This window comes from Talpa occidentalis, unplaced genomic scaffold (assembly GCF_014898055.3).
Source record: "Talpa occidentalis isolate TD23 unplaced genomic scaffold, MPIMG_talOcc4v2.1 talOcc4.12, whole genome shotgun sequence".
Lineage (NCBI taxonomy): Eukaryota > Metazoa > Chordata > Mammalia > Eulipotyphla > Talpidae > Talpa > Talpa occidentalis.
Window position 1 is genome coordinate 60,276,476 of NW_023601212.1, and position 12,390 is coordinate 60,288,865.

Genomic DNA, 12,390 nt, shown 5'->3' on the forward strand with positions numbered 1-12,390 from the left:
CATTTTATATTTTTGTATTTTATATCATGCCTGTATTTATTTATTTATTTTTTTGATTTATTTATTTATACAAGCACTGGGTACATTCAGAAGCGCAGGAGGGTGAGAGAATTCACCAGAGCCAGAGCGGGGAGCAGAGCAGGCAGAAGGACCGAAGTACACTGCTGAGGGGAGCAGCGGGAGGCAGGAGAGGTCTGCGCGCGATGTGGGACCCTCGCCCGGTGGCCGGGGATTGAACCGGCACTGCAGAGGCTTCAGGCAGCTTCTCAAGCCAGCGCTCAACCGCTGCGCAACTGGAGAGGCCCTATGTTTGTATTTATTTATTTATTTTTTTACCTCTTTGTTTTAACTTTTTTTTTTTAAAGATTTATTTATTTATTTATACAAGCACTGGGCACAGTCAGAAGCGCAGGAGGGTGAGAGAATCCACCAGAGCCAGAGCGGGGAACAGAACAGGCAGACAGACGAAATACACTGCTGAGGGGAGCAGCGGGCGACAGGAGAGGTCCACGTGCCATGTGGGACCCTCACTGGTGGCCAGGGATTGAACTGGCACTGCAGAGGCTGCAGGCAGCTTCGCAGCCCAGCGCTCAACCGCTGCACCACCAGGGGAGGCCCTATGTCTGTATTTATTGACAGGGATATATTTGGACTCTAAGAGTACTTTAAAGTCAATAGCACAGAGTCATTCTAGTTTTCTCTTTTCCCATCTTCATAGCCGCTTTTCCTGACTGTGAGAAACTGCCTTCTTGCCCCACCCTGCTCCAGCTCTGCCACTGAATGTAATAATATCCTCTTCACCCTGCTTCACACCAATGTTCCAAGCCAGGCTATTTCTTCTGCTCCCCTAGCCCTCCTCGAGGCCCTCTCCACCCCACAATGGCTCCTGACGGGCTACTCCACCATCTTGGTTTCCTTACACAGATATTTACTCCTCCTCTAAGACTTCAACAGCCACACTGAGTGGTGTGGTCACCTTTGTCATTTTGCTCCCATTTCACTTTCCTGCCTGCAATCTTCACTATGCCCCCAACACACAACTACATCCCCTCCTCACTCTGCTCAGGACCTACTGCCCCTCAACAGGCTGCTGTCACTGTCCCCACACACACAACCCCCTCCCTACCTATCACCTAGGCCCCCTGATGGAAGCTCTCCACAGTGACCCCCTCAGGGCTGCCACATCCTGAAATTCCAGCCATCATCTCTATCTCTTTTGACTAGTCAACCTAATAACTTCTGGACTGAGTTATTCAGAACTGAAGGCAGGAAAGCAGCTACTATCACAAGGCTGACTCCTCCTCCAAGCACAAAAGACATGGTGCTCATGGGCCATAATAATTTTAAGGGTCCATGACAATAATGTAATTTTAATTTCTTATAAATTTATAATAATGAAAACAACAACAATAAGAAATATAACAATGAATCTAGAAACCTGAATTAGTTGACCACACAACTCAGTGTGGCTGTTGAAGTCTCAGAGGAGCAAGATGTCTGACAATAATGATGTTTATTTTTATATTAATGCAGAAGAATTTTTTTTTTATGGAGGAAGGGGAAGGTGTCTAGGGCTCATGAAAGTTGCAATACAACCCTTCTGTGTCTTATTAGCTTTATGGGCGCAGTTCTTTGTAGAGTTTCTGGAACCCAGTATGACTCAATAAATGTTTGTGAAATAATTGACTAAATAACTGGCCAAACTTTGGGGGCTATATTTCCTGTTTCTCCTGTGGCAGACAAGAATAGAGCAAAACAAACAGTATTTGTTCATGAGCTGTTCAATAGAATGAGTGCATTTTTCTAATTAGTATTTCAAAATTATCAATGTAGTCACCATTCATCCATATATCCACTCATTCATACATATATTCGTTCATATGTTCATCCATTCATGAATGCATTTGGATTCCTCCATCGAAATATTTTCTGAGTACCTCTTATATGTCAAGGCTCTGCTTCCTTTGTGTAGGTCAATATGAGGTTATGGTACTTTAGTCCTAGTCCTAGTTCTAGGAGGCAGGATGTCTCTACAAGAACAAGGCCCTGAACAAACTGACCTGTGTGGAACTATCTCCTTCGCAGAGCCATGGGTCAGAAATGTGTTGAGATGACCCTCAAGCTCCAATCATATATATACTACTGCTACACAGAATTTTCTATACCCATGAGGTTAACTAACTTCATCTTTTCTCATTATGAGTCATCATCAAAAATGCATATATCATGACAAGTGGTTTAGTTTCTAGTTCTGTCGGTTGCATTTTAAGCAATAACAAGAGTCTATGGTGGTCGACTATGGGTTTTTTGGTGGTGGGCACACTCTGGCAACAATGCCTGAAGGGGGGATCATATACTTCTTTTATGGCAATAATGACATAAACCAATATTAACTCAATAAAAATTTTTTTTAAAAATCAAATCCAAGGCTTGTGCTGAGAACTTGGTCTTATCGATAAAGTAAAATGTGAGCGCAATCAGACTTTTGTGTCCACAATTGTTTACCATCGACTGTCTTTACTGAGGGCTTCCTTATTCCAATATCACTACTTCAGAGAGTGGATAAAGTTAAATTTTCCTCTTATAGACTATGAAAAGGCACTTGGCAAACACAATAATAACATGTACACGATCATATACTTAGGATAATAAACCACTTTTGAATACTCAAGCACTTTGGCATAGAAATTTTCATTTGAACCTTATTCATGCTCTAGGTCAGCAGTTGACAAACTGGCCTGTTGGCCAAATCCAGCTGCCTGTTTCACTATGGCCTGAGGAATGTGAGTGTTTTTTTACTTATTTAAGTGGTTGGAAAAAAAAAAGAAAAAGAATCTTCTGTGACATATGCAGATCATATTCAGTTCAAATTTTAATGTCCATAAATAAAGTATTCCTGGGCACCAGCTCTGCCCTTTTGCTGATGTATTATTTGTGTATTATTTGCTTTCAAGTTATGAAGCAGAGTAGTCGCAACAGAATGTGTGACCCACAAAATCATAAATATTTGCTATCTAAAACATAACAGTAAATTTGCCTTCTTCTCTAGGGATAAATCAATGAATAAAACAGAGATCCTTGTGCTGGGAAAAATCTGTATTTAACAGGGAAAGACAGTAAACAATGAACATAAGTAAATTATATTTAGTAGGATGTGATGCATGTGATGGAAAAAAAGACAACAAAACAGTAGAGCAAGGTAAAGTTGATGGGGACTTGGAGTGGGAGGTTAAAGGGGGTCGCTACAATATGAAAGAGAGTGGTTAGGGTAAGCCTCATTGAAAAGTGACCTTTGAGAACAGACGTGAAAGTGGTGAGGTGGAGAGTCTGAGGAAAAGCATTCCAGGAAGAAAGATAACGACCGCTCCTCACAGGATGTTGTATAGTTTGAGTGAATTAACACTTTTAACTGAGAATGGTTGCTTGAAACATGGTAAATTCTTAAAAATAGTTAATTTTTTTTTTTTCCAGTATCGGTTGTAGATGCTAATTTCCTCTCCCTGGGCTGCTACACTGGGCTACCGTGGAGGCAATCACTATAGCAAAGAGAGGCTCTCGTAAGCACAGGGGGGTCCTGAGATCTTAGCGTTGTCATTCTTAGGATTAGTTTTCAGGGACAGAACTGTCCTCAGAGAATCATGGCCCCAGGGGCCTGCATGGTTGATCCACAGTTTGTCATCACAGATGGACAGAGGGACTCTCCCCCATCCCATCACACAATAAGTTAGCAGTGGAGCTTCCATAGATACAGAGTCTCTTGCTCCACATCTAGTTCTCTCTGCTTGGGCTTGCACTGTACGCCCCACAAACTTATTTTTATACAGTTTATTTCTTCCAGTAAATCTTCAGTTCTCTGTGCAGGGACTATGTCTTACTCATTTTTTTTTCCCCTTCCAGAATTAGGCAGTAATAAACCAAATAACCAAATAAACAACTCAAAACCATTGAAGAATATTCAGTACTTTAGCTTGTTTAATGACGCTAATAATTTCTTAATTGCTATCAGTGAAGAGCCATCAGAAAATGTCAATGTGGAAGAGATTATCCTTTGATCCCTGTGCTTATAAAAAGCAGGGAGAAATAAATTGTCCTACAAGCTAGGGAGTGTTGATATAACTTTTTAGTCTCAAGAAGCTTCTTCCTGGAGTGTCATATTAACAAACCAAAACTTAAGATAACTTTCTTGTCCCTGCAAATATTCCTGTTGGCTAGAAACACATCAACCAATCTCCAAATGCCAACCCACTTCTGGGTTCTACTGTATTTTCTTCCTTCTCACCACAAACAAGGTTGATTTTGTGATCCAGTCAACCCAATGTTTTCTATTTTTCCTCTTTCTTATTCTTTATTTTCTATCCTAGAAAATTTTCATGCCTCATGGCCCAGTTTTCAGTTTTCTGGATGGAGACTGTCTGATTTATAAGGTATTAAAGTTTTTTTTGTGTTACCTAAGCTTTCCTTACCCTCCCCACCATAGAAGCTTCTAGAGAGACACTTATAATTTCAGACACTTAAATCTTCTTTATGTTGCTAAATGTCATATGAAGAACCTGGAGGATAAACATGCCTCCTTGAGCTTTGGGTTTTGATGCTCTCTACAAGATTAGCAGTCACGTCAGGCTGCTAGATTAGAGAGGGTATTTCTGAAACAAAAAGCGGGGCTGATGCTGCAGCACAAACACTTGGCTAACTGTTGCCCTAGTCAGGGGTGAGTGTCAAAGTATCATCTATGAGACCTGCAGCATCACTTTACTATCGTTGGAAATACAAATTGTCAGACAGACCTCACTTTGTACTCACTGAGTCAGAAACTCTGGGTTGGGCCCCAGAACCTACCTGGGGAACCAATGCTGTGTGATTTTGAAGCTCACTAAAATTTGAGAGTCACTGGCCATTCTTCTGTCTTTCTGGATTTCTGGCCAAGTCTCACCCTGCTCCGTCAAGTGCCTGGGCTGTGTGTTGGGTGAGAAAGGACTTTCTTTTGTAGAACTTGGTGGTGACCTTGACGCAAGAAAAGTGGTTCTGAGGAAAGTTGAGATAATACCACTTTTCCAGGTTGCTTAATATACTCCCCTTAACTGGTGAAGGGAGGATGCACTTTGCCTTGGAGAATAGCCCAGGGCATTAAACAATTAGGTCGGTGTTGAAATAAAGGGAGCTTTTACTTGTTAAACTCTTACCACCACGTGGGCATTGGTTGTGACTGGATATAAACCCCAGATGGTCTGTGACAGGAAAAATTTGGAGTCTAAAAAGTTCTGTTCTGCTATGAGTGAGACCATCCGGTATTTTTCTTTTTCTTTCTGGCTTATTTCGCTGAGTATGATCCCTTCCAGGGCGATCCATGTTGCTGCAAATTGCATGTGTTTATCTTTTTTGAATGCTGAGTAATATTCCATGGTGTATATGTACCACATCTTCTTGATCCAGTCATCTATTTTTGGGCATTTGGGTTGTTTCCAAAGCTTAGCTATTGTAAATAGTGCTGCTATAAACATAGGGGTGCAGGTGCTCTTTGGAATTGATGTTTCTGTGTCCTTTGGGTAAATACCTAGGAGTGGAATTGCTGGATCGTATGAAAGCTCTATCTAGAAAACTTAAATAAGGGACCAGGAAAAAGAATAACTATAAGAAAGAAAATATCAAAATCAACAAACAACTATGAACCAGAGACACTCTATGGGAAGGTGGGGAGTGGGAAAAGGAGGGATTGGGGTCAAAATAAGGGGGTTGTAATTGTATGGAGAATATAAGAATAAAATTTAAATTAAAAAAATGAACAATGATGTAAAAATATATAAGTAAAAGTGAAAAAAAGTAATTTATAGAAACTGGAATGTTATTTGGCAATAAAAAAGAATGCAGCACAGATACCTGTTACGACATTGATGAACCTTAAAAATGCTAAGCTAAGTTAAAGAAACCAGTCATAAAAGAAAACATATTGCTGATTATATATCTATGAAATGTCCAGAATAGGCAGTAAAGTAGACTAGTGATTTCCTAGGACTGAGTCAGGGACTGGGAGGAAATGATTATTAGTGAGTATTGGTTTCTTTTTGGAGTGATGAAGATGTTCTAGAATTAGATACTGGTAATAGTTACCCAACTGTGAATATACTAAAAAACATTGAAATGTACTCCTGAATGGATGAATTGTATGGTATTTTAAGCATAGCTCCTAAAGTTGCTATAAAATAAAATGACTGTGCTAGCTATTAAAAAAAAAGTCAAGATACAAAAATAAATAAATAAAAAGCTCTGTTCTGGTTTAAGCAGGGTATTTGAAAAATCCTCTTACAAAATGCTGAAGGCCAATTAATAGCAGGTACAGTAGTTTCTCCAGGGTGAATCAGCTCATGGGAAGTTCAGATACTTATCATTCCAATCTGGCTTGATATGGGAAGAGTAACCAAGTAATGCATCTTTGATCTAGGATAAAAGGCACTGAGAAATTTTACTGCTCCCCAGTGATATTAAAGTTTTGAGCACAAGAAGTGGAGTTCATAATTGGAGACAAATGATTAAAATTATCCTTGTACAGACTCCACAGAGTAGGATCAAAGGCAGTATTACCGAGCTCTTGCTGGTGTATACTTTTGCAGTGTTTATTTCACAAGGCAAAAATCTAATCAAGTGTTTGATCACAGGGTATGAAATTATCCACATTTTTGAAAAATGAATGTATTATTAATAATGAGACTTGCCCAAATATGTAGTGGGCCTTGAAATACAAACTAACGATAGCATGAGACCAGTTAATTAGCCAGACCTTTGAAAGCAGGAACACGATGTCTAAAGTCCTGTGAGCATGACGCCTGTTGAATATAAATGTTTGCAGTAAAAAGAGCAAGAAATTGAATTTCACTTCTGTTGGGAAACACTACTGGGAAATACATGGAAAATATTTCTAAATATCATATGAAGAAAGAATTGATAAATTACTCAGTGTGGGTGCTTTTCACACAACTTGAATGAAAATTCAGATGTTTCTCACATGTCTCAGCTAATGGTAAGTGCTAGATTTTGTATCAATAGTAGAATTCAGGAAGAACTGTATTTTAAAGTGGACTATCCAAAAAAATACATACAGATATTCTCAATTATATATGATTTAAAAAAAAGATTTATTTATTTATGCATACAAGATTTATTTATTTATGCATACTGTACCAGAGGCCAGAGGTGTGGGGGGTGAGAGGATTCACCAGAGACAGAGTGGGGGACAGAATAGGCAGATCTACTGAAATACACTGCGGTGGGGGGCAGTGGGTGAGACAGGAGAGGTTTGCTGCACCATGTGGGTTGCTCCCTGGCCGGGGATCAAACTCGTGCTGCAGAGGCTGCAGACAGCTTCATAGGTTGCATCTTAACCCCTTGCACCACCAGGGAGGCCCTATATATGATTTTCTTAAAAACATTGTTCTATGGGAAAATTATGTTATACCTAGATTCTCCCTACTTTTAAACTATCATTGTTGGATGAATTTTCTTATTTTTCTAATAATTTATTTTTATTTAATTATGCATATAAGAACTGGGGTATAGTCCAGAGGTGCGGGGGTCAGAGGGTGAGAGAATCCACCAGAGACAGAGTGGGGAGCAGAACTGGCAGACTGACTGAAATATACTGCTGAGGGGAGCAGCGGGCAAGACAGGAGAGGTCTGCTGTGCCATGTGGGTAGCTCCCTGGCCTGGGATCGAACTCATGATGCAGTGGCTGCTGTTAAGTGCTGAGACTTAACCCCTTGCACCTCCAGGGAGGCCTTTGGATGAATTCTCTTAAATGCCACTTTCACTGTTTCATCTATTACACTATTGATTCTTTATCACAGGGCAGAAAAATTTCATGGTGCCAGCTGTGAGCCCTCAGGGCCAAAGGGTCAATTTTGTACGTTCAGCTAAGGGAATTGCCCTTTATCAGATTAGTGATTTTGTGTGATCATAGCCTGAGATGGTAAAGGGCACAGAGGGGCAAGGGCAGAGGCAGGGACAGTTGGGTAGTATGAAGATGGTGAACAGGAAGACAGCGGATGGTGCCCTGATGAGGGATATGGCTGATGACACAGGATGTTGAGTGAAGGCGAGAGCATGCCAGGAATGAATGCCAAATTTCCGGCAGTGAGCTAGGGAGACATATTGGAATAGATTTTTGGGAATAGGCACAGAAGGCAGGCTGAGTTTACAGTGATTCATTGTACTTTAAAATGATGCAATATAATTGTGATGCAATCCTGACTGACACCAGCATGAAGTCAACGTAGTTTTAACTTCTTTAAAAAGTTCTTTCTTGGTTTTTAAAATTATAAAAGTGGGCTTCCCTGGTGGCTCAAGGGGTTAAGACACAGCACTATGAAGCTTTCAGCAGCCACTGAAGCACAAGTTCGATACCTGGCCAGGGAGCTACCCACAGGGCACAGCAGACCTCTCCTGACTTGCCCGCTGCTCCCCTCAGCAGTGTATTTCAGTAGATCTGCCTGTTCTGTTCCCCACTCTGTCTCTGCTGAATCCTCTCATGCCCCACACCTCTGGCCTGTATCCATAAATAAATATGCATAAATAAATATGCATATGCATAAATAAATAAATGTATGCATAAATACATTATATGCATAAATAAATAAATCTTTAAAAAATAAATAAAATTATGAAAGTAATTCAAGTCATTTAAAAAATTCAAATAATACAGAGGTAATATAACAAAAATAGATTTTTAAAAAAAGAAAGTCCCTTTCCCCTATCTTAGTTTGCTAGCGATACCACCGTTGTTGTTTGATATGTTTTTTTTCATATTTTTCTATGTATGTATGTATAAACAAATGATATGTTATATATGTATGTATATAAAATATATTTGGGTATTATATATAAATATATTTATATATGCATGTATATATTATATATAAATATATTTATATATGCATGTATATATTATATATAAATATGTGTACATTATATATAATTTAATTTATGTTTGTATACATGCATATATAAATCTATATTATTATAAACATATGTATATATAGAATATATAAAAACTTACAAAATATATACACACATATACACACACAAACTTACACACATATACACACATCTCAATATATATGTACACTTATAAATCTATTTAAAATTAAAAAAATAACATTAGAAGAAAAATGAAAGGATAGGATGCATGCTTTTTTATTGTGTCACTTCTCTTAATAATAGGGCATGAACCTCTTTCCCTTTCAGTACAAGTTTATCTACCCTGTTCTTAGATGCAAAATATAGAATGAATATAATTAATCCCTTATAGCTGGATATTTAAGTGACTTTTATTTTCCTTTTTGTAAACAACGTTACATGAATGCATGCAAATACCTTTGCATATATTTATGAGAGTTTCTGGGAACAGATTCCTAGAAATTAAATCCCTGGATTAAAGACTATGGACTTAATATTTCTGTTCTTTATTACCAAATTAGCTTTCCCAAATGGTTGGCTTCCACATACTTATAAATACTCATTTGCACAAGCTAAGAATGTGATGCCGCAGCATTCTTTGCACTTTTGCTCATTTTTGTTTTGGGAGGTGACCTGCTGACCTGTGGGGTAAGGAGAGAGGGCCTGGCTGCAGAGTCCTATTCTTTCTCTAACTTGCTGAGCAATTCTGCTCTCACTCAAATTTGTTGATCCATTTAGCAGGTCAAAAACTTTGCAGTTAACTGGACACAGCTTTCCTAAAAGGCAGGTTAATATCTTGAAAATATCACTTTTCCTTTTCTTCTTTGCAAGAAGTTATCAAATTATTTCTTTTAGCCACATTCAGTAGTCTTTCTGAGATCATTTCTTTCTTTCTTTTTTTCCCTAAGATTTATTTATTTATGCATACAAGAACTGGGGTGCAGACCAGAAGTACGGGGTTGGGGGTGAGAGGATTCACCAGGGATAGAGTGGGGAGCAGAACAGGCAGAGTGACCGAAATACACTACTGGGGAGAGCAGCGGGCGAGTCAGGAGAGGTTAGCTGCACCATGTAGGGTGCTCCTGGCCAGCCGAACTCAAGCTGCAGTGGCTGGTGAGAGCTTGATAGTGCTGTCTTAACCACTGCGCCACCGGGGAGGCCCTCCAAGATGATATTTAATGCACATAACTTTATCCATCTTCTGTTATTTTCAGGACTGCTGTCCTACAGCCCTTCCTCTTCTTTGCCCACCCACTACCACAGAAACCTGTGTGAAAAGCAATGTCAAGTGCAGGCAATTGTTGCTGCACAGCTTTCCTCGCAGCCTTCCTCGCAGCCTTGTTCTCACTCACATGATAGTCTTAATAATTTATGTGGGTTATTACTTCCCTTCCACCCCCTAATTTCTCACAACTGGGCTCCTGGTTTGCTCAGTAAGTCCTACTCTGAAGTTTCTTTCCCACAAAGGGCCCCTTAGTATATCTTCTTGTTTAAATTCTTCCCTATTTCTTTGGAGCTCTTCCTGTTTCTGTCACTTGCAGTGCCACAGCTAGATCTGCTCTATTTAACTATCCATCTTCTGTAATTCACCAGTAAAAACTAAGTCTAGAAAGGCAACAATCTAGTTGGACCTTCGTTGTCAATCTTAGGATTTCTAACGCTCTTTGGTAAATACAGATCGAGCATGGTAAGTGGAATTAACCATATTCTTTTAAAAGGCAATCTTTGATCTTTGAAATTGCTATATTATCTTATCAGTGTTCGTAGCTATTACAGCCCACGTGTAGCGGGAGGAAATGTTTTAGGGACTTGAAAAGGCCTTTCTGCCACAGGCAGCAGAGACATGTCAAGCAAACAACTTCTGAGGTGCAGAAGTTGACAGATCTTGACAGCTCTTATTTGATGGGCTCCAGGCTTTGGAAACAGGGAACCAGGAAAGACTTTAGAAAGAAGGAGTGTATGTCATGTGCATAGGGGTCTTCACCTGTCAATAGGTACTTTTATGAAAGCTCCAAACAGAAGGACCACATAACTCATTTCAAAGTTGGAATCAGAACTGAATCTGTGTCATCAGCCAGGCGAGTCTTGACGAGCGGAAAGGTCAAGATTAGTGGTTGGTAGCATAGCTGCTGGCAGGTATGGTCTTCATAACTGGGATGGATAGTGTAGTAAATGGATCACTGACCCTGTCATTAAATGATCTGACCCATGTCCTTTGATTGACACACTTTTTTTTTTAAAGATTTATTTATTATTTATGCATACAAGAGCTGGGGTTCAGGCCAGAGGTGCGGGGGGTGAGAGGATTCACCAGAGACAGAGTGGGGAACAGAACAGGCAGACTGACTGAAATACACTGCTGAGGGGAGCAGCGGGCGAGACAAGAGAGGTCTGCTGTGCCATGCGGGTTGCTCCCTGGCCGGCCGGGGATCGAACTCATTCTGCAGAGGCTGCGGATTGCTTCATAAGCCCTTGCACCACCAGGGAGGCCCTGATTGACACACTTTTGCCCAACATATTATGGATACTGGCATGCAGAAAATGAATTATAAGGCAGCTGAGATGTTGTCATTCCAGGTGGAACCTGGAGCATCAGGAAGTAGCTGGGCAAACTCTGGCTTTACGTAGCCTCTCCCATGTACTGTCATGTGTGGTGCAAATATCTTCATTTTCTCATGCGTACTGAAGTGGGAAGATTGGAAACACTGACCAAGCCTTGGAAGACCTATTCCAAAGGGTAGTGTTAATGAAAATACAGAGTTGAGGATGGTTGGAAATGCAGCGTGAGAAAGAAACAAGAAGGAAAATGAGTCCAGAGTCGAGCAATATGCTAATGCGAAATTAATGTATTGAGAAAGGAGAATGCCATTGGATGATTGAGGATGACAGCAGAGGTAGTGACTTTCTTTTTTTTTTTTTTTTGCAAAAAAAAAAAAAAAGGCCTTTGAATTTTCCTTTTTTAATAAAAGAACACCTAGATTTGGAGTAGTGTTTGTGCTTGTTTTTTCCTGCAGACTATGAACTATTAAGAATAGATTCTGCTTTATAAATCTTTTTATCCCAAACACCTAACGATACCAAGCATGTATAAATATTTATTGAATGTATGTTTATTGAAATGAATGGGCATAAAGCAATTATAAAGGAAGAAAAAAAATCACTCATTGAACTCATCAAACGTTTTGGAGATACTATTGTATGCTAGGTCCTGGGCATTTAGATGAGTTAGAAATGCCATTGTCTTTAAGGAGTTGACAGTTTCAAAAGAGAAATGGGCCCTCCATTGTCAGAGATGGCATAGTAGAGTCCTGACAAGAGAAAATTAAGCAATAAGAAATGAAGGGTCAATTTTATCCTGGGGAGTGACCAAGAAACTAGAGGTGATGCTTTATTTTTATTTTATTTTTTTTTTAAATATCAACTTTTTTTTTTTAAGATTTATTTATT